Below are 21,398 nucleotides of genomic sequence, written 5' to 3'. Positions count from 1 at the left end.
ATACATCCCACGTCATAGACAAGTAGCCACTGACACTTATTGCATGATGGGAGGGGAAGATAGAGTACTCTCTAAGAACACAGGCCCCATTAAGCCGGCCACACTCTAGTATAAGTATATTCAAGAAGATCGGAACAGCACAAATTGGTCTTGTAGGATTCCAAAAAAGACACATATTGGGCCATAGGGAAGTGAGGATGTAGGAATAATTGTAGGGAGTGAATATTTTTAAAGCATGTTGTACTAAACTCTTAAATTGCTACTGAAAATAATATATAAAGGTGTAGAAGAGGAAACACGATGCCAACTGCTGGCTTTTATATGCATATGTAAGGGCACACACGTACATGCATATACCACACACTGCACACACAAACTTAGAAAAGAGTCTCCAGCAAAACAAAACAAAACAAAAACCAAAAAACAAAATCTTTTAAATTGTAAATTGATTTTTAAAATCTTCATAGCACAGCCCTGTGCGCGTGCGCGCGCGCACACACACACACACACACACACACACACACACACACACACACAGGGGCTAAATTACTGATTCCCATCACTTCCATCCCTTTTCATTCAATTCTATTAATAGCCCGTGTAATGAGGCAGAGAGCTAAAGAGTAAAGACTCTGAAAGGCACCATGCCATTTCCATTTTCAGGCTATACACATAATTGTGGTCATGCAAAGTCCAAAAGAAAAATCTCTCTATTTAATTATTAGAACTGATAACACAATTTAATGTAGCTTCAGGTATAAAAGCAATGTAAAACTTTCATTTCTTTATACAACACATGAGAGATTAAAATACAAAATTATACCACTGGAATAACATCAGATACTTTTGCATACATCTAATCAAATGTATGAAAGGTCTACACAGAACTGCACTGTATTATATAAGACATGTGGAAATATAGATATGTGATAGGTCCATGTATTGGAAACTGAACGATAAAGGTGTCTATTCTCTGAAACAGGTCCTGGTGATTATGATACCAGTCAATTTCAAGTCGTTTTAACACTTTAATGCTGAAATAGGTTCTAGAATCTAGATGAAAATTCAAAGGTCTTGAATGATGTGGAAAAAAAAATTCCATAGATTATCAGACATAAGAAGGTATTATACAAATCATGGCAGTAAGACAGTGAAGTGTTCTTTCAAGGGTGGGGTTTTATCCATGCTTTGTTGCTGTATTAAAATTCCTTAACAAAAGTAGCTTAATAATGGGAAGGTTTATTTTGGCTCACAGAGCAGTCCACCATAGGCTTCAAGGAAGCCAAGGCAGCAAGAGCTTAAAACAGCCTTTTTCATGGCAGGAGGATTTTCTTTTCAGGTCCAGTCTAATTGGTGTTCTGTGTGCTTCTTGTATGTTTATCAGCGTCTCTTTCTTTAGGTTGAAAATATTTCCTGGTCCTTACAGCTGAGACGCTTCACTGGCCTCTAGTCCTACCATACTATAATCCACAGACCCAAGGAAGCTAAGTAACAAGGAGGGCCAAGGGAGGATGCTTGAATCTCACTGCAAAGGAGAGATAGAATAGGCAAAGGAAGTGCTTGAAGAGAAGGAACAGGATAGAAGAGGAAGTGCTGGAGGAAATGGGGGTGGGGATCAGATGTGTTGGGGAGAGGCACTGGAGAACAGAGGGCTTAAAGACAGAAGCTATTGGGGCATCTCTGAGATAAGCTGGAGACCCAAGGCTGGGTAGGCTCCTGGGAGAATATGCAGGTAACTTTAAATAAGACCCCTAGTAGCAGGGGACATGGAGACTGAAAAGGCCACCTCTAACCCTCTAGCCAAACTGGACACCTAGTGGAGGGAGGGGAACACCAACCTATGCACAAAAACTTGAATCCAAAATTTACCCTCCCTACAAAATGTCCAGGGATAAAGATAGAGCAGAGATTGAGGGAGCCCAAGCCATACCTGGCCACACCATAGGAAGAGCCAACCTCTGACATTATTAAGAACACTCTGCTTGTAGGTTTCTAGGACCCTCTGGATCCTTCTATTTTGCTACCCTCCCATCTTCTCTCATCTAGAGTCCCAATAGGATGTCTTCCCCTCTGTCCCAGTTTCCTGGTAAGTGAAGGCTTTCATGTGACATGCCCCTTGGGCTAGTATGCAGATATAAGTGAGTATATACCATTTGAGTCTTTCTGCTTCTGGGTTAACTCACTCATTATGATCATTTCTGTCTCAATACATCTGTCCACAAATTTTGGGAATTCTTTGTTTTTAATAGCTGAATAGTATTCCATAGTGTATATGTACCACAGTTTCTTTATCCATTCTTCTACTGAGGGACACTTAGGCTGTTTCTATGTTCTGGCTATTATGAATAAGGCTGCTATGAACATGGTTGAGCAAATTTTCTTGTTGTGTGCTGGAGCATCTTCTGGGTACATTCCAAGGAGTGGAACAGCTGGGTCTTGAGGAAGCCCTATTCCCAGTTTTCTGAGATAGCACCAGATAGATTTCCAAAGTGGCTGTACTAGTTTGCATTCCCACCAGCAATGAAGGAGTGTTCCTCTCTCCCCACATCCTTGCCAGCATGTGGTGTCACTTGAATTTTTGATCTTAGCCATTCTGATGGGTGTAAGATGGAATCTCAGAGTTGTTTTATGATAGGCAGATTTGGGCCCAGGGTTCCCACTCAAACGAAGGCACCAGCCAAGGACAATAGAGGCAGTAAACTTTAAACCCCTACCCAGATCTAGCCAATGGTCAGAACATTCTCCACAGTTGAGTGGAGAGTGGGGTATGACTTTCACATGTACTCTGGTGCCTCATATTTGACCATGTCCCCTGAAGGGGGAGACCTGGTGGCACTCAAAGGAAGGATAGCAGGTTACCAAGAAGAGACTTGATACCCTATGAGCATATATGGGGGAGGAAATCCCCCTCAGGAACAGTCATAAGGGAGGGGAATAAGGGGAAAATGGGAGGGAGGGAAGAATGGAAGGATACAAGGGATGGGATAACCATTGAGATGTAACAAGAATAAATTAATAAAAATTAAAAAACAAACAAACAAACAAACAAAGAACACTCTGCTATGCTTGCAGATGGAAGCCTAGCACAACCATCCACTGAGTGGCTCCACCCAGCAATGGATTGAAACAGATTCTGAGACTCACAGCCAAACACTGGGCTGAGCACAGGGAACCTTGCGGAAGAGTCGGGGGAAGGATAGAAGGACCTGAAAGGAAAAGGATCTCCATGAGAAGACCAACAGAGCCAACTAACCTAGGACCAAGCTGGGGGAAGAGGGGAGGCTTGTGGAAACTGAAGCACTAAGGACCAAATAGGACTGGTTGGGTCCCCTACCCGATGGGCAGCTTGGTCTTCATGTGGACCCCCTAGTAAAGGGCGCGGGGACTGTCTCTCACAAGGACTCTCATACTTTTCCATCACTTTCGCTTGGCGGGGCTGCCTTGCTCGGCCTCCATGGAAGAGGATGCATTCAGTCTTGATGCGACTTGATGTGCTGGGATGGGTAAGTGGGGAAGCCACTTTTTCTGAAGGGTATGGGAGGGGGGATAGGGGAAGAGGGAGGGAGGGTGGGACCTGATGGAGAGGAAGAAGGGAGCTGTGATGGGATGCAAAGTGAATAAATACATCAATTAATTTAAAAAGCCCAGATGGTTCCATTATGTCCACAGTCGAAAGAAGAGAGGAGTGAGTGCTGGTGCTCAACACTATCTTCACTGTATACAGTCTGTAATCCCAGACCAGAGACTGGTCCTGACCACATTAAGATGGATCTTCCCACCTCAGTATTCAAGGTGACCTCCCATAGGCATGTCTAGAAGCACATCTCCCAGATCACATATTCTGTCGAGCTGAATGTTAACACAAGTCATCACATTTGTGACTCTTGTCAACTTGACATCGAAACATGTCACAATTATCTTGGAACCTACTACCCCTGTCTGCATAGTATCATGACCATGTTATAGTGTAAGAAGGCTTTCAGAGACATCCAGACCAACTTTAAAAGCCCCCATAGTTAACGGTTCTGATACTTTAAACATCTAAAATATCTTAATTGTGAACTCTCATAAAATAAAAATCAAATCACACATGTATCCATACAAAGGCTTAGAGTACACCTTCCCATGAAGTTGGAATTAAAAAGGCAGCACGTAATAGAGATGGGGCTGGCTATGAACTCTGAAAGCTCAGCCCTTGTAACTCATTTTCTCCTGGAAGATCCTAACTTCTAAAGAGTCCACAACCTTCCCTAACAGCGCCACCAGATGGAGGCCATGTATTCAAACGTTTAACCCTATGACAAACATTTCACACTCAAATAACATGTAGACCAACTCAAAAGTCAGAATGGCAAAAAGAATAACCTGGCCTGCACCAACAAGCTACCTTTGTGGTAGCCTACTGATGGCATAAAGTGGTACTTAGCACCTAGATAAAATTCAGATAAAATTAAAAACAAGAAAAGCAAAGTACAACAAAAATAATTTCATTTATGTTGCTCTAAATGAGAAAGTAGAGTAAGAATCCTAGAAGACATAAAACAAGAATGTCTCCAGCAGTCAAAGATTTCTCAATCAGACTGTGAAAGCAACAAACTACACTGCATTAAGCATGGCAGTCCGTGTGAAGGTAAAAAGTCCAGTTATAAACCAAGCATTCAGGGAGTATGATTTGCAACGTTGATAACTGATGAATCGTTACATGCAAATTTTACAAAATTCAATGTAATAAAACCGGCAGACAACCCAGGAAAAAAATGAGTAAAGGTTTTGGAGAAGTAGTTCACAGAGCAGGTTGTAAGAATATCTGACGGAGATGAAAATGTTCCACCTGTGCAGTTAGAAACAAGTAAACCACAATGAGATTTGCCGTGAGAAAGCATGACACGTCTATAAAAACATCTCCCTGCTTAAAATGTTTAAGGAGCAGATTTAGATTTAGAACAACTGGCATCTCCCACAGAACTTTTAGGACACAACTGTGAAAGCCACGTGGGAAACAGGGTTCACATTTGCTACTGTACTTGAAATGCTTGCTTTCTGTGTGACACAGGAATTTCATTTCTAAGCGAATATCCAACAAACTTCTTTTAAGGCCTTATAACTCACCCGCTTGTGCTATTATTCTGAGTAACAGAGTAATTGTGCACATAATAGCTTATTCCTCAGTTACTCATGCCTTTCCTAATTTTACTTATATTTTCCCTACCTAGGCCTCTCTTAGCTAACAAAAAAGCACTATGAATTTCCCTTTGGAAAAAAAATCTCTTTTTACTTCGTAGTATTTTACTTAAAACTTCTCAGGCATGGGACTGGATAAATGGCCAAATGGTTAAGAGCACTGGCAGTTCTTGCAGAGGACTCAGATTGAATTCCTAGCACCTACATGGCAGCTCACAACTATCTATAACTCCAGTGCCCTGTGGCACTGACCACATGTGGTGCACAGACATGTGTGAAGCAAAACACATATGATAAAATAAAAATAAAATAAATGTTTAAAAACTGCTCAGGCATGATAGTTAATAAATACTTCTATCTTATCTTAGTATGTAATATAAAGAATCTAATTTTGCTCTCAGCCTGTTTATCACTCCTATGCAGGAAGACTACTGATTTTTTTTTTTAGTTAATTTTGCTGTCCAGCCACTTTGCTAAAGGTGTTTGTCAGCTGCAGGAGTTCTCTGGTAGAGTTTTTGGGGTCACTTATGTATACTATCATATCCCTTGAAAATAGAAATACTTTGACTTCTTCCTTTCCAATTTGTGTCCCCTTGGTCTCCTTTAGTTGTCTTATTGCTCTAGCTAGAACTTCAAGCACTGTATTGAATAAATACAGAGACAGTGGGCAGCCTTTTCTTATCCCTGATTTTAGTGGAATTGCCTTAAATTTCTCTCCATTTAATTTGAGGTAGACTTGCTGTAAACTGCTTTTACTGTGTTCTTGTGTGTACCTTGTATCCCTAAACATTAATGGGTGCTGGATCTTGTCAAAGGCTTACTCAGCATCTAGTGAGATGATCTTGTGATTTTTTTCTTTCAGTTTGTTTATATGATGGATTAAGTTGATGGATTTTTGTATGTTGAAACATTGCTGCATCTAGACCTCCTACACATATGTAACATGTGCATCATGGTCACCTTGTGCATCCCTAATGGGAGTAGGGGTTGTCTCTGACTTTATTACCTGTTGTTGAATTCCCTTCCCCTAGCTGGGCTGCCTTGTTTGGCCTCACTGGGAGAGGATGCTCTTCTTCCTGCTGTGAATTGAAGTGCCAGGGTGGGTTGGTACACTTCTCTGAGAAGGAGAGGTGGGAATGGGGGAAAGGGGCATGAGGGTGGATCTAGGAGGAAAGGGAGGAGGGGCCTGGTATCAGGCTGTAAAGTGATTAAACAAAAATAAAATAAGAAAATAAAAGAATCTCTTATTGTTCTACTATTGATTTGGTGTGTGCTACTATATTGCAGTTTTTAAATCTTTATTTTTATTTTAAATAATGTGCATACTCTTTTCACCAAGATGGCGCCAAAGCAAAGAAGGAAGCTCCTGCCCTTCCCAAAGCTGAAGCCAAAGTGAAGGCCTTGAAAGCTAAGAAGGCAATGCTGAAAGATGTCCACAGCTACAAGAAGAAGAAGATCCGCACATCACCTACCTTCCGGTGGCCCAAGACCCCGCAGCTCCAGAGGCAGCCCAAATATCCTCAAAAGAGCACACCCAGGAGAAGCACACTTGACCACTACGCCATCATCAAATTCCCCCTGACCACCGAGTCAGCTATGAAGAAAATGGAGGACAGCAACACACTAGTATTCATTGTGCATGTCCAGGCTAACAAGCAACAGATCAAACAGGCCATGAAGAAACTCTATGTCATTGATTTGGCCACAGTCAATACACTGATAAGGCCTGACTGATGGAGAGAAGAAGGAGTGTGTTCGGATGGCTCCTGATTATGATGCTCTGGATGGGGCCAACAAGATTGGGATCATCTAAACTGAGTCCAGCTTGTTTTCACCATAAAAACAAAAATAAATAAATAAATAAATAAATAAATAAATAAATAAATAAATGTGCATACATGCTTTTGTGGATGAGTCTGCATACATGTGTAGTATCCATGGTGACCAGAATTGGGCATCTGACCCCCTGAGTCAGGAGTTACAGGTGGTCACACTGTCTAACATAGAAACCAGGACCTAGACTTGGGTCCTTTGCACAAATAGCACCCTCTTCATTGCTGAACCAGATACCCACCCTGTTTTATATTTATGGTTTAGGCTTTTCCTCAAAGCTTCATTTTCCAACACTTAAGTTGACTCTTACTAGATTTATACCTTATAAACAATAAATTACTGACCTTTTTACTCAGGAGAGCTCACAAGTCCTCTCAGAGATCCAACTCTGCAGATCACTGCCTGTTTACAGATGTAGCAAGGAATAAAGGTGGTAGGGCAATAGTTGAAAAGGGAGAGAGGGAGAGCAAGAGAGAGGCAATCACAGGAAGCCGTGAAGGGACAGAGTAGAGGGAGTGGTAGCAGAGGTCAGCAGATGAAGGAGCTATGTAGACAGGATTCCTTGCAAGCTCCTAGTTAAGAGAGATGTAGCCCCCAGTACAAGCACGTTACCAGGCCACAGGGAGGCAAGAAAGAAATCCCCCCGGAAATCTTCCACTGACCATACCATGCTAAGAGACAGCCTACACAGAGATCCGCGTGATATCAGAACCATGGTTCAGCATCTGTGAGCACAAAGCAGTTTCAACAAGAGAAGAAAATTAATCTAGGAAAGCAAACAAGAAAAAAAAAGCCACTCAGCATCCATTTCTATCTTTTGCCTAGAATAAGAAAACTCTATCCACAGAAGAAGACCACTGTGCTAGCCCTTTAAATCATCATGAAGGATCAGCCATTCAGAATACTTCCCACAGGCACCTAGATTAAATACCACTTGACAACTATACAAGGAGTATATGAGGAAATAAAACTCATTAACGTGTCATTTAGCTGCTATTGTTTTTGCTTTGGGTCATGGGGCCAAATATGATCATCACATTGTTCACTTCTCCTTCACCCATTCCATAATCAAGCCATGCTTTCCCAAGTTTTTGAAGGAGGGAGATTTTTCTCTCAATATAGCCCCAAACTTTCAAATAGAACCACATCCCCCACCTATCCTGAATTTTGTAGCTGTGGATTGTCTGTGTCTATTTTTATGGGGCATGTAAATGCTAAAAAGCTCCTAAGGGAATCTCTTGGATTCTAACCAGTATTTATTGTTCAGTTTTGTCTTGTTATTCAAAATTAATCACCCCAGCCAGTATAATAAAATTATTTGTTGCCTCTTACATCAGTGGAATCAGTAGCTAAAGATAGTGAGAGAACAGGTCCATAGCCCAATTTAATAGACACATAATTTTTTTCAGGAGACATTGTTCTTTCCTAGAAACCAGACCCAACAAAAGTAGCCTAATGGGTGAAATAATAAGAACTTTCCCTTCTCTCTTTTTAAACCTGTACTGTGAGGCTTTCAGGAATAGGGAATATCAGCTAATGGATAGTGTTTTGCAAGCACCATCATTTCAAACAATAGTGTATCATTACCCAAGACAAGGCCCTCACTGGTGATGAGACATATGGATTTGGGAACCATGAATCTATGGTCACTGCTCTTCAGCTTCAAAATGAGTCCCTGGTGAATGATGCTGTGCTAACTATGAGGCGTCCTAGTAATGAAGGATGTATTCTCTCGAGTGACACCTGTGGAAACATGGAAGAAAAAAAAAGAACCTCGTTAATGTGTGACTGAGTTTCAAGGAAGATTTATTTTGTTTTGGTTTGGTTTCTAGTGCTGGGGACGAACCCTTGCTCTTGCTCATCAAGTCTTTTCTACCACCAAATAAAAACCAAAACTCCATATGTATCTGTTTCTTTGTACATACATACATATGTGTGCATATATTAACACTGTTTGCTTTGGGGTGGGAGACTGCTCTGTAGCCCATGCTGACCTGAAACTCATGATGTAGCCTAGGCTGGCATAAAACTCAAGGCAATTCTCCTGGATCAGCCTCTTAAGTGATGGTATTAAATTGTGAGCCAGCCCATTCTCCTGAGAAGTTAATATATAGTGCACCATCCACAGGATAACTGGCTGGTGTCCCTAGAAAATAAGACCTCATTAGGACTCAGGAGGCTCCCATTTTATAAGGAGATGATAGTCTACATTCACAATTCCATAATTTGCGTAGCACCCAGTCAGTGATGAATTCTCCGAAGCACATAGCTACCTGATGTTCCATTGTCAAGCACTTTATAGACACAGTGGCATGCCAGTCTGCTTAAATAGAAAAAGACGATTTGAAAGAAGGAAATATGATTTTCCCCGTAAACTCATTAGATATGCAAAGCATGCTTGTCTGCTGAGAGCTAAATACAAGACTTGACTGCATCTCTGTCAGCCTCAGGTATTTGTTTACCATTAAAATGACTGAGTCACGCTGTCCAAGTAGTAGGGGAGGTTAGAGCATAGAGTAAAGCCATGAAGAGGGCTCTTTGGTCCTAGTTTCCTAGAGAGTGGTAGCCTGTGAACTAGCCTGTGAGCACAATAGAGTGCACACAGACCCAGTAACGTAGCTTCTAAACTTTAAAGGGGTGCCCCTCTGTCCAGTGTACGGAGTGGGCAGCACACACTGCCACTGCTTGTCATTCTCTGTGAAAGCCATTTTCCTTTGTGTCCTAGTGCATATTAGCTATTGTGACCAATTGACATACTTAAAAGAAAGTGAAAACTGATTGACAGTTAAACCACAGAGATGTTGCTGGAGGAATAATTTGCCTGTGCAAGCAAGACATAGGAACCTCACAAAGGATGCCTGAATACCTGGGACCAGATGCCCAGTCACTGTTACCTTTCCCAAACATTAAAGGACAAGGGTGTAAACTGACCTGAACCCAGGATAAGTCTATGTTCTTGGAGAATTACTTGGTAGAAAATGTCATTGATCATCAGAAGCCAGGGAAGAACTATGGAAGCCATGCCAGGATGTGTCTCCCTCCCCCCCTCTGTATCCCTGCTGTGTCTTGTGCTGATCCAGTTAAACTAAAAGGTGGTTTGAAGGGAATAAAAAAATTAAGTTTAGGAGTTCACTTCAGAGTACTGAAGGCTGGAAAATAAATTTGAGGAAAATAAATAGAATCATCAAAATAATTTTTCTTGTCTAAGAACCTGTTCTCTATTAATTTCAATTGATTTATAGAATGCCAGCAAAATTTGTCATTTTGTTTAATGATTTCTGCTATGAGTGCCTTCTGTCCTTTACATTTTCTATAATGTATCCTAGTGGTTTTGTGCATTTCTACTTATTCTATACCAGGCTATTCTGTGTGCTTATGTATCTATAAGAAACTCAAACTAGTTGGACAGGAAAAAGAAAAAAGAAAAAATAGAAGTAAAATCAGAAAACTCAAATGGCCTATTTTAAAAGAAAAAATTATCTGAATATATATATATATTCAGATATATATATAGTACCTGTGTGTGTGCACGTGTGTGTAGATAGATAGATAGATAGATAGATAGATAAGAGACAGAGAGATAGGGAGAAAGGGAAACAGAGACAGAAGGGAGAGAGAGCCAACAAGTAGAGAGGAATTGTTCAATACCACTAGTCATCAGAGAAATATACATCAAAAGCACAATGAGATGCCACGTTATATTAGTAAGAATTGTTATTATCAGAAGAAGAAGAACAAAAGCATACTAGTACGTATGCAAAGAAAGATAAACTAGCATGCTCTTGGTGAAAATACAAATTAGCACAGACATTGTGGAAAATGAGTATGGAAGTATATAGCGAAACTGAAGTAGACCTTGCCTGCTTTCCAGAAATCCCCCTAATGGGAATATCCAGGCATATCCAGCCTGTAGTCCTGAGGCCACATGCATATCAGCATAACCTTCAACATTAACCAACACATTTGCTGATCAACCTGACTGACTCCAAAGGAAATAAAACAAGTATGAGGAAGAGACACCTGTACGCCATGTTATTTCAGCATTGTGTACAGTCAGCCTGATGGCCATCAACTTATGAGTGAACAAGCAAAATCCAATACAAAGGCACACTAAATGTTCTCCGTACACAAAAAATGGCATAATTTGTATTTAACATGGACAGACTGAAAGATATCATTTTAAAGGAAGCAACTCACATTCAGAAGGATAAATGCCACCTGGTCTTTCACTTGTAAATCTACAAGAATTGTATCATAGAAAAAAAAATGAAATAGTGGTGGCTCCAGACTTGGAAAGGTTCTAGTTAAAGAAGGAGAAGGAGATAAACAGGAAACTTCTTTTTCTGCAGTTTATAATTTGGTAATGTAACCAAGAATTCCATAAGAATTGTGATATGTTTTAAAATACCAAGAAGAGCCATATGGCTCCAGAACATAGAAAAGGTTGATGTGTGTTTAGATGGAAACACTAATAAAGGGAAGACACAGGAGAAGATGTTATATTAAAAACGGATTGATTTCCTGTTGGAAGACTCTGCTCCTAAGCGTTCACCTATAACTAATAACTACTCCAACTCTTCCAGTGGCCAGGACGCAATATCCTTTTACTTACATTGTTATGTATTTCAGCTTGTAAAGGAAAAGCTTGGCAATCAAGCCTCGGATAACAGTCTTAGAAAAGTCTGGGCGATCACACGCGGTAATGCTGTACAGTTCTACATTCCTTGAAAGACAGAACCATGACCAGATAACATTTGATGTAAATGGTACACCTGGATAATAATTAAAAGCAAAGAGAGTATACAAAGATGGTTTTTCCTGCAATAATGAAGATTTATAGGTAGCCGTATTGAAGCTGTCTCCAAATATTGGAAAGTTTGTCAGTCATGGACAGGATGACATTTTATACTGCCATACAGGTGAAAGAAAAAAAAAAGTTGCATACAAGTTTGGGGGTTGTTTATTTGAATATCAAAAAGGGATAAATGAAAACTATTAAGTATGGCTTATTCTAATGGGTTGAGGATATATACAGGAGGAAGTTAACTTACTGCCATTGATAGGTATACTGTGTAAGAAATGTAAGCATCCTGCCTAAGAAGGTGTGCTTAGTCCTGATGTGAATGCATGTGCCTGGGTGCATTGGTAAGGAGGGGGCCCCCCTTTTCTGAGGAGATGGGGAGGGGGGAGAGAGGGAGGAGGGGAAAGACCTTGAGAAGGGAGGAGAGGACCTAGGGGGTGTGTTTGGGAGGTAAAGTGAAACAACAACAACCACAACAACGAAAAGCAATCCAAGCATCACATAATTAGTTACACTGTTATACTCAGGAAGTGAAATATTTTCTGCAGTCTCACGTATTTGAACGCTTGATTTCTAGCTGGTGGTATTGTTTTTGAAGAATTTGGAACCTTTAAGACATTGGACTTAGCCAGAAGAAGCAAGACATTGGGGTTAGACTTTTAGGATTGCATATATAGCCTTTTCTGGCCCCAGCTCTCTCTGCTCCTGGTCCACTGAGATCTGAAAAATCTTCACTCCAGACTTTACGGTCATTAACTCTACCAGATTTCTCTACCTTTATGGACAATATCCTCCTAAAAAAAAAAAAAAGAGCCTAATTAAGATACTTTAATCAGGTATGTTGCCACAGTGGTGACAAAGGAAAGAATTACATGGATTAATTTTTGTTTACCCTTTCTACCTGGTAGCTTGTCATTGTATAAAATATTGCTAAAAATCTAGGAACTATTAAAGGACCAAGGCAGTCTCTTTGGTTGTCAGTTGGGCTAATAGGAATTGTGATAACTAATCTGAAATGCCAATGTGATGGGGATCTAAAGTCACCTGGGAGAAGAACCTTTGGGCATGGCTTGGGGCACTATGTACGGTAGGTTCCTTGAAATACAAAGACCCATCCACCAAGAGTAGAACCATTGTTCAGTCTGAGATCCTGCGATGCTAAAAGTAGAAAGTGAGCTAAGCAGAAACATCCACCACGCTTCTTGAGTGTAGAGGCAATATGACAAGCTGTGAGCTCCTGCTACTGTGTGACATGGCTCATTACCAGAACCATAAGGTACCATTGAAGTGTTACTCAGAATAAATCCTTTCTCCCTTAAGTGGCTCTTGTCAGATAATTGTATTATAGCTACCAAACAGTACCTGAAACAGAGTGAGGGAAATGCATGACAAAGGTGCTCCAGTGATGACTGTTATCACAACAACTTTTGAGCTGGGAAGATGTGGCTTGACTTCCAGTTCTGTCTCTTTACCTAGAAACGTGCGATTTTTGACAATCAAGTTACCTGAGGCTTAGGTCTACATTTAAATTAATGGCATTTATTCTAGATACTTGGTGATATTGTAATCTAAGTTAAATTAAGTAGCACGTGCTCAATCTAACAAGCATTTTAAAATGATCTAACATACAAATCTGTGTTACAATGTGAGACTTTTAAGATACAAAAGATAATGTGCCCTAAAATGTTGGGGTGGTCTCTTTGCACACTGTATAAAGGTTGTCTTTGTATATCCAAATGCTCATATCAGTACCAGTAGAAAAGATGAGTCCAGACCAGACATTAGTATTGTAAAGTATCACCTATCTCAATGTTTTGTAAACATATACTTCCCTCACTGTCTGAGCATTTTAGTAAGGAACTGAACTGCCTATAGAAAGGCAGGACACCCAGGAAAGACAGGAACTCTGGAAAGGGATGTGAGACAGGAAGGAGGCACTCATGGAGGAAGAAACAGGGTTCCAGGATTGAGGGACTGAGAAGAGATAATGAGCTACATGACAGAATCTAGATTAATATAAATGGGAAATCAGATAAGAACTGGTTGGGGAGCAAGCCTAAGCTAAGGCCAATTTTTAATAATTAATAAAAGGTCTCCATGTCATTACTGGGAGCTGGTAGTCTGCAGAAAGCCTTATTATAATTGGCACCATATAGGTAATACTAAAAACCTTTCCAGGTTTTTATAATTTATAAAAAGAATACTATAATCCAGGACAAAAATTCTATGACCATGCAAACTTCAAAACACTTTTGTTTGAAAGGCTGGTTGGTTTAGGAGACAAATTATAAGAAGGGAAAAAAGGTGCAATAAGAAAAAAACTGAAAATCAGGACTTAGCTGGTATGCCAGGTCTTTACCAGTGATGGTATGAGTGATACAGGGAGGAAAGCAAGTGTTAGTCCTCTTTCAGAAGGAAAAAAATTAAAACTATATGATGGACAGTAGGAGGTAAAAGATGATTGGATTGTGACATTGGATAGGGACAGAATGGTGCACGGTGGCTAGAAACACACAGGCTTTAAAGGCAACAAACAAAGCAAAGTATTTGATTTCTGGCTCTTTTTTTCCATCAAAACAAGAGACTTCAAATTTACTCTTATATAGAAAAAAACATAAAAGTATGGGATGCTACAGTTCGAAGTAGTGTACTGCAAACAGCTTTGAGCTAACAGTCTTCTAGTGAATTCCATGTCAAAGCTGTAGTTCCTTTGGGCACTTCCTCACCTGAAAAAAAAAAAGCAAGGTGGATAGAAGGTGAAGAAGAGGAGGAAAAAATTCAAGAGGAAAATAAAGGCAAAAAAGTTTCCCAAGGAGAAAATTTCAACACGTGCACATGGGGTTTTTGAGATTATTTTTTTACATGACCTGGAAAGGGATCTACTAGATCAATACAGTGGGAGACAATTGAGAGACCCAGCTAGCAATTTCAGGTGTGTAATTGAGAATCTAGGAAGCCAATGTTTTTAAACAAAAGTTACTTTAGAACTCTGAGAAGAAATTTTTTTTAAATCTCCCCTTTAAAGACTTAAAACTGAGCAGAAACCAGATCAAGCTGACTTGACAATACATTAACATCCCACTCAGAGAAAAATTCAACACACATCAACCAGCCTTATTCAGTCAAATAAATAAAGTATGAAAAGTATCAAGCATAAAATAAACACAGTTGTTAAACATCCCCCAGAAAATCAAAAGACAATAAAAAAATACAACAAATAGTAGAAAAAGATCTGCAGATAACCAAAAATGATACTGGAGAAAAATATCCTATACCAGATATTAAAATTTCTTCATATTTTAAAGCTCAAAAAGAGTGAAGAGGAATATCCAGAAAATCACCAGAGAGGTAAAAATTCAAAATTCTTCAATACAACACAAGTAATGTTTCTAATGTGAATGAGAATATAAAAGATCACTGTTGACTTCTTAATGGAACAATCATAAGCTATATAGCATAACTGATAAAAAGAAACAAGGGTCATTTTAGTAAATGTAATTGTTGAAAGCAAAACTAACTTTGAAAATAAATGATTAGTTACCAACCAAATACCAGTATATAAGATATTAAAATGACCTTTAAAAGTGAGGTATTATTGACATAAATCTTAACCTAAATTTAGCAAATATAATTATAAGGACCATGTAAGTAAATGAATTATTTTTTTTAGTTAAATTTTATGTTCGAAATAACCATATATGGAAGCATGCCATGCAAACAAGAATACTTCAGGTCTGATATCCAGCACCCACATTAAATGTTTGGCATGCAGAATGACTGTAACCCTGCCTAGGAGGCAGAGACAGGTGTCTCTCAGGAGTTTACTCACCAGTCAGCCTATCTGATTGGTAAACTCCACGACACAAGTTAAGGACACGTCTGAATATCAACCTGTCCATCACATGGATGAGTACATGTGCATGTGTCCTACACACATCATGCAACACACATAATTATATCTAGAAAATAATAATATAATGTGAGTATGTAAATGTGTACATGTAAAATACATGCTAGTTGTAATGAGGAATGATAAGGAATACATGAAAATCAAAATTCCATATAAGCTCATGTATGTGACTGTTATAAGTGGCCTATAAAGAAGGTATATACAAGCAACATTAAATGTCCTCAGTGGGGTGTATGTGTGTGTGTGTGTGTGTGTGTGTGTGTGTGTGTGTGTGTGTGACATACAACATATATAATAATGACTAAAGAAGAGGTCGTGAATTGTAAAGGGAATGTCCAGGGTGATATGAGAAAGGTTTGAGGGGTTGTATGAAGGAACACAAGGAAAAATTATGCATTAAATTCTCAAAAATTTTAAACAAGTTTAGATACAACATAAGATATTAGCTTTTGGAGAGATGGATGGCTCATCAGTTAAGAATACTTGCTGCTCTTTGAGAAAATCCAATATTATTGCAAGGAGTCACATAGTAGCTCAAACTACATATAAACACAGTTTGAGGAGACTGGGGGCCTTCTTGAGGCCCCTGAAGACACTGCACACACATGGAATACAGACTTATATGCAACCAAAACACCCATGTATGTTACATAATAAAAGATTTTAAATGCTACAACAATTTTAAGAAAGAAAACAGGTACCTGTGAGAATGCCTTTGTCCAAAAAACTGAATTTAATCTAGAGAATCCTGGGAAAATGGTATATACCCAGGTCAAAATTTTAGCTCACTAGATCTCATGTAAAGATAATTTTCAGGCACTTACATATAGCAATGTCATCACATATCTAGACTACTTAGAAACAACGTATTTTACAAGAAAGTCAGTTTCCTTAAAATAAATAATCACAGTTTTACTGTGGTTTCCATATATTTGAATAGTTGTCTACATGTATTAATCCATGTACCCCTTCAATATAAAGGTGGCTAAAGCAATATTTATAGTTCTGAGGGAATTTTTTGTGTATGATCTCTAAATCAGCAAAGATCATTTAATAGACTCTACATAACGTGTGGTATAAGTAGTCACAAACATGATGTAGCCCGGCAGTCATGAGGGCAGCACTGTCTTTATGCTTAATAACTGAGAGGTAAAAGGAAGTCAAATATCACATGACAAAACACAAAAGCTGTAATGCAGTGTAAAACCCCAAAGTCACTCATGAGTGCTGAGCAATGAATAGCAGCGACTGTGAATACACACACTGACACATGAGGATCTCTGAACTACGCGGACCAAAATAGCAGCACGTTAGGATTGTGCCTGGCATAAGCATATTCTCTTGAAGTTTTTTAGAATGGGCAGAAATAACCTACCTAAGCAGAAATTAGAGCAACAAGGAAGAGTGATGGGGGTTGCTTGGAATGCCGACTGAGACCTTTTTGAGGCATGGAAGCGTCTATTTGGTTGGAGGGTGAGTTATATTTCTACTTTGTGGAAAGTCATTCAGTGGGCTGGTGAGATTGCTCAGAGGATAAAATGCATGCTGCACTAGTGTGAGGGACTGAGTTTGCATCCCAAAACCCCATGTGCAGGCAGGCATGGTAACACACGTAATCTCAGTGCTGCTACGGTGAGGTGGAAGGCTAGAGAAACTCAGAAGCTAGGGGACTGGCTAGCAGTGTCTGCAGCAGCGAGGAACAAAGACACGCTGGTGCAAACAAAGTGGAAGAGTGACCTCTGAGCTACACACACACACACACACACACACACACACACACACACACACATCCTGTGGCATTCTCTCTCTCTCTCTCTCTCTCTCTCTCTCTCTCTCTCTCTCTCTTTCTCTCTCTCCCCCTTATACACAGTCTAAAGAACATCATAATTAAAGATAAATAATAACTAGAAACTTGTGAAAGTAAAACTTTGTACATACATTACAAAAGCGTTTCTTTCTAGTGTTCCTAATTTCTGTTAATGTAATTTTAACTTTGTCTAAGTTTCCTGTTCCTCAGCACAAAGAGTGAATTTTTAACAAAATGTGCATATTATATTCTGTGAAGAACAGGCAATACACAAATTATCTTAAGTTTAGTATTTGTGTTGTAAACAGTATTTTTTCAAGGATGCCCATGACATAACAAAGAATCTCAAGACATAAGAAAAGGGACTTTGAGGCTGTATTGAGAACATACAGCTTAAACCAGAGAGATTATGTTGATTATCCATGTGGGTCCAATATAATCACATGAGCATATAAAAAACAAAAAACACTTAAAGGCAGAGAGCTTTCTCCTGCTGGAGGAGAGGCTGAGAATAGCCACAGTGCACAAGCCTGGAAGCTTCCTTGCTTATCATTTTTTAATTTAAATTTACTTATTCATTCATTTTACATCCAGGTTTCAGCCTCCTCCCTCCTCTCCACCTAGCCCCACCCTCTTTCCCTTTTCTCACTTCCCCTTCTCCTCAGAAAAGGGAAACTTCCCTGCAACTGGCCCAGGCACATCAAGTCCTCAGCAGAACTAATCCCATCTTCTTCCACTGAGGCCCTACAAGGCAGCTCAGCTAGAGGAAAGTGATCCAAAAGGAAGCAGCAGAGTCCATGTCAGACACAGCCCCCACCCTAACTGTTAGAGGAACCTCATGAAGACCAAGCTGTCCACCAGCTACCTATTGTGTAAAGAACCAAGGTCCATGCATGCTCTTTGGTTGGTGCTTCAGTCTCTACAAGCCCCTATGGGCCCAAGTTAGTTGACTCTGTTGGTCTTCTTGAGTTCTTGTCTCCTCCAGGACCTTCTATCTCCTCCCCCTACTCTTCCACAAGACGCCTCAGCTTCACCTAAGGTATGGCTGTGGGTCTCAGTATCTGTTTCTATCGGCTGATGGGTGGAGCCTCTAGGAGGACAATTATGCTAGTCTCCTGTCTGCAAGCATAACAGAGTATCAATAACATCAGGGGTTGGCTCTCTCCTATGCGGTAGGTCTCAGGTTGGGCATCAGAAGTGGATTAAGCGAGGGAACTGGATGGGGGAGGGTGTGGGGAGGGCAGCGAGGGCAGAGATCAGGTGTAGGGAGAGCGGACTGGGAGAGAGAAAGGAAACCCAGGGAGGGAGAGCATCTCTCACACAAGCTAGAGATCTGCTATAGGGTAAGCTCCTAAGAGGATATGGGAGTGACGCTAGTTGAGACTCCTAGCTTTGGGGGACATGAAGACTAATAGGCCACAGCCTAGCCAAGCAGGACTTCCGGTGGAGAAAATAGGATACCAACCCACCCACAGAACAACCTCCCCTGCTAACTTAAAAGTGAGGAACTCACACCGCGAGACTGGAAGCCACTGCGTAGCACCACTGGTCGGAGCTGGCGGACACCAATAAGCCAGCAGCCCCAAGCCTCATGTAAGGCTCCAGACATGGTGCTTTCAGCTGTAAGCAGTCAACCCTGATGAACTTTCAATAGTCTCCCTTGATTTGGGACTCCTGAGAGCGGCCACACTAGAAGCAGCTGCCAGGCATCTTTGCAACCTACGGGTCTGTGAGATAATAATTTATGTTGCTTAGGCTATTAAGGTTGTACTAAATTATTAGGATGGCACTAGAAAATGAATGCAGTATTTCAGAATTAGAATGAAATATAAAGGGTCTTTGATTTGGGGGGAGGGTGAAGAACATCATATAAAATCTTGTGAAAACATGAAAGATCTGGGGGGGACAATACTGATAACATCTTTAACATCTAAACTTAATTTGTATCAGATTCCCTGACACTGTTCTTCTAGGCCACCCCTCTCTTGCTTGGTTTCCAAAAGCTTATCTTCATGATATGAAAAACTCTCTCTAGTTATACCAGTTTTTTTTTATAGAACAATCCTGTGTTTGTATTTCTGCTCGACATTCTGACTTTGTTTAGTTGTAGAAAACATCGTTACAAAGTCAAAATTCTCCTTTTAGATTTTCCTAGTACTATGGAAAATGTTAGCATTTTATTTGGAAAATACATCTCAATCCTTACGCATGGCTTTAAGGCTTTTCGTTCTCATTTGTTTCAAAAACTGGCATCAGTGACTGCCACCGCCCCCCCCCCCAGATTCCCTCCTTGTTCTGTCTCATACCATCTCCCTACCCTCTTGATGACCATTACATCTATTTAAAATAGATTTTTTTTTGTATTCGCACCTTCAGAATGCTGTATAGATGTAAAAGCAATAGAGTGTGTATATCTTACAAGGTAGTCCAAAGGCTGCCTGTACGCCAGAGAGGCTAAGAATCTGTTATCTGCTTAATCTACAGGTTGGATGTCTTGGCAGCTACAGCCTGGCATGGAAGGCATGGAAGATTCCTGGAGATTCCTAGTCTTCAGTCCACATGGGAAGCTAATGGGTTGAGATTTGATGTCAGCAGTGGTTGGTGTCTTTGCTATCTTAGTATCTTCATCATTATTATTGTCCAAACACAGTCATGCAGCATGAAGGAAGGCAAGGAAGAAGCAACCCTACCCTTTTCCCTCAGGGCTCTGTATTTCTGGGACACACTTTTGAAAGTGTAGCTTGTTCTGAGGGCAGGCTGTTTCTCATCAATAAGTCTTTTTTTTTTTTAACACTCATGAGTGCTGCTCCTAGTTGATCCAGAGTCCATCAAGTTGATAATCAAGATTAGCTACCACAACTATGCCACAGCAAGGCCACTGCCACTGTGATTTTGTCAGAAATGACTCCCCATGCACAGTGTCTTTTCTTCCTTGACAATTAGTTATGTTTTAGTTTAAGGGTAAAAGAAAGATTACAAGCCAAGCCATATGTGAACTTGCTCAAAATAGTCACAGACATCCTAAGTTTCCACTATTATTTGGGACAGAGTGTGTGTGTGCATGTAAGCATTCACACAAGTGATCATGTGTGTAAGAATGTGTGCATGTGACAGCATGTGTGTGAGAGGGGGCATATATATGTATGTGTATTTGTATGAGTATGCATGCATGTGTGTGTGTGTGTGTGTGTGTGTGTGTGTGTGTGTGTTTATCCCAATCATATCTAAAAAGCACTCAATAAAAGGAAATGTCTACCAGACTAGAACAGATGCTCTCTAGGATATTCAAGTGACACTAATGTGACAAAGAAACTTTAAAGCTCTTTAATGATAAAAGTTTCCTTTTTGTGATATTAAGGGAAAACATCTTCACATAAAAATCCATGGTTATAACAAGCTCCAATTAAAAAAAAAAAGCCTGACTACTTCTTAGAAATAAAAGGGATAGCAATTGTGGGAAGGCACCTAAATTTATTGGCTTTAATTAAATGTGTTTGCTCTAGACTGGCTTAGAATGCATTGTAATAGAAACAGAATACATAGAAAAGAGTTATTGTATATTTAGGTCTGATTTGCCTGTCCACACAAGAATATTCATAGTCTAGTGTAAATAAGTCTGATACACAGAAACTATGAAAACTCTGACAATATTACTTTTTAAAATTCAAGTCAAATATTTAAAACGATCTATATGTAATAAACTATAATAATGTTTTCTTCCTTTTCAACTTGCATTTTCAACACTAAAAACTACCTATACTATTTAAAAACAAAATGAATTTCTGCAAGTGAATGAACTGTTGTGACAATTTCACTCAATACTGAGGCACAAGAAGGAATCAGAGTGTTTCTAGTAATTTATTAAT

General features: G+C 39.8%; 1 pseudogene across 1 annotated transcript in view; it reads left to right on the top strand.

Annotated features, from left to right (window-relative positions):
* LOC311593322 (large ribosomal subunit protein uL23-like) overlaps nucleotides 1-6,994 on the top strand; it is a 17,523-nt pseudogene extending 10,529 nt beyond the window's left edge. Inside the window, exon 2 of the transcript in view lies at nucleotides 6,521-6,994. The product of the transcript in view is annotated as a large ribosomal subunit protein uL23-like (transcript). The remainder of the gene's footprint in view (nucleotides 1-6,520) is intronic.
* Nucleotides 6,995-21,398: the final 14,404 nt, after the last annotated feature.

This window comes from Acomys minous, assembly GCF_964271855.1.
Source record: "Acomys minous genome assembly, chromosome: 3".
Taxonomy (NCBI): Eukaryota; Metazoa; Chordata; class Mammalia; order Rodentia; family Muridae; genus Acomys; species Acomys minous.
Note: the sequence above shows the minus strand (reverse complement) of the source record. Positions and strands in the feature narration are given on the sequence as shown.